Source organism: Trichomycterus rosablanca, chromosome 7 (assembly GCF_030014385.1).
Source record: "Trichomycterus rosablanca isolate fTriRos1 chromosome 7, fTriRos1.hap1, whole genome shotgun sequence".
Classification (NCBI taxonomy): domain Eukaryota; kingdom Metazoa; phylum Chordata; class Actinopteri; order Siluriformes; family Trichomycteridae; genus Trichomycterus; species Trichomycterus rosablanca.
The window spans coordinates 1,460,025-1,462,500 of NC_085994.1; the positions used below are offsets into that span (position 1 = coordinate 1,460,025).

The 2,476-nt window shown below is 44.2% G+C and overlaps 1 protein-coding gene across 1 annotated transcript in view; it reads left to right on the forward strand.

Moving 5' to 3' along the window:
• Positions 1–217: 217 nt before the first annotated feature.
• fam78bb (family with sequence similarity 78 member Bb) overlaps positions 218–2,476 on the forward strand; it is a 9,512-nt gene continuing 7,253 nt past the window's right edge. The window contains exon 1 of the mRNA XM_062998232.1: positions 218–263. The gene's annotated coding sequence lies outside the window, so the exon portion shown is untranslated. The remainder of the gene's footprint in view (positions 264–2,476) is intronic.

Sequence of the window (2,476 nt, forward strand, 5' to 3'; positions counted from 1 at the left end):
ATCTGCTCTCTGTGCGCTCAGTATAGTGTGAAATGCGGCTCCTATAATGGCTGGATTGTTTTTTATTCCCGCCCCGATCCACCGTGCGGAAGGTCTTCAGCTTCACCGGCGTCAAAAAAAACATGGAACCGGTTAGGATGGAGATTGTTGTTGTGAGGGCATGAAGCCCGGAGCTGCTCGGTCTTGTGGTGATGACATGAAAACGCGGACTAGAAAGAAAGCAGCGGGAGGTGCAGATCGATACGGACTACAACCGATCCACGGTGAGATTGTCATCTGGTTTGACGCGCATTAGAACAACTGGTGCGACGTTTCATCTTTCTGGTTGAAGACTGGGACTGGGACTGAGACTTCATCTTTATCCTGGGTTTAAGATTTTGTTGCACTGAATATGATCACATCATGCACATGCACTGATGCACCTTGGGGTTCATTTGGTCAACACAACCCTCCTCTGATGTGCCACTAGCGACGCCTTTACATCCCAAAATTTACCTACAGGACACAGAGGTTCAGATGTACAAACCAGTCTGAACTTGTGGAACCTATGAGAACCTGAAGGGACACTTGGAGGTAACCGATCCTCTGTGGACTCTGTGGTCTCAGTCGAGTGGAATATTTTCATTTAATGACTTTTTGGGACAGTTTAAGGTAGCACTGATGCACCTTGGGGTTAATTTGCTCAACACAACCCTCCTCTGATGTGCCAATATTGCGACGCCTTTACATCCCAAAATCTCTCTAGTTTGGCACCGGAGAGGAACCGAGACGCTGAAGATACCACACCTAGTGCCAGTGACAATCATCAACCTGGGTGCTACTTGATGATGCTACATTAGTGGGTACCAGTATTAAGAATCATATGTTGACCCAGTGTGTGCTGGTTTAGTGCAAACTGGGAAACCAACTCAGCCAATGACTTGGTGCTACAAAGGACAACTTGGTGGCTTCCCAAAGAAGATGTGGGCATAACTGTGGCTTATATTTCACTATGAACGGCTCGGTCACATTTAGTGATTGATTAGAGAGCTCGAGCTGCAGCCGTGGTTAAAAAAATATATGGAACCAGTAAGGGACTGGAGGAAAAGCCTCAGCTAACAGGAACACTCATCTATGAAGTTGGCTTGGTACTGGATTTCCTTCTGACTGGATTTTCTTACTTTTATCAGTACTTTAAACAACATGATTATTTTTAACAAAGCTAAGATGGGTCAGTGTGCTAATTAAAGACCGATGGAGACCTACAGGATGCAGAGGTTTGGATGTACAAACCAGTCTGAACGTGTGGAACCTATAAGAACCTGAAGAATCACTGGCAGGAAACTGTGGTCTCAATCGAGTGGAATATTTCTTTTAGTGGCATTTTGGGACATTTTATGGCAAACTGGGATGCCACGGAGATGTAATATGGCATCTAGATGACCAGTAAGGTACTGAGAAGTATTAATTTTCTATTGACTGACTTAAGGGTTGGGTTTCCACGTGCTACCTTAAAGCCAACCTTGGTGCACTTTGGTAAGGTTACAGTTTGGGCAGGAGACTTTTGGGCAATCGATTAGCTTGGCTTCCATGGAGGAGATATCTGAGAGGTTTGGATGTACAAACCAGTCCAAACGTTTAGAACCTATAAGAACCTGAAGGGACACTGAGAGGAAACTGATCTTCTGTGGATTTTGAGTGGACTTTAGTCTTGGGTTTCCACGTGCTACCATGTTGGCACAATTTGATAAGGTTACAATTTAGGGATTCTGGAACAGTTAATAAGTTCGGCTTCCATGGAGGAGATATCTGAGAGCTTTGGATGTACAAACCAGTCTGAACATGTGGAACCTATAAGAACCTGAAGGGACTTTGAGAGGAAACTGATCCTATGTGGTCTCAATCGAGTGGAATATTTTCATTTAGTGACATTTTGGGACTTTTTTGGCAAACTGGGAAACAATCCAATCTACTGGGATGCCACGGAGATGTAATATGGCATCTAGATGACCAGGAAGAGACTGAGAAGTACCAGAAGAGAAAAACACTCAATGTCAGTATTCATTTTCTGTAGACTGACTTTAGGGTTGAGTTCTACCTGCTCAGTGCTACCTTAAAGCCAACCTTGTCACAATTTGGTAAGGTTACAGTTTGGGCAGGGGACTTTTGGGCAGTCGAATAGCTTGGCTTTGATGGAGGAGATATCTGAGAGCTTTGGATGTACAAACCAGTCAGAACGTGTGGAACCTATAAGAACCTGAAGGGACACTGTGAGGAAATTGATCCTCTGTGGACCTTGAGTGGAATATTTTATTTAGAGGCATTTTGGGACATTTTAGGGCAAACTGGGATGCCATGGAGATGTAATATGGCATCTAGATGACCAGGAAGAGATTGAGAAGTACCCAATGCCAGTATTAATTTTCTGTAGAGTGACTTTGGGGTTGAGTTCTACCTGCTCAGTGCTACCTTAAAGCCAACCTTGTCACAATTTGGT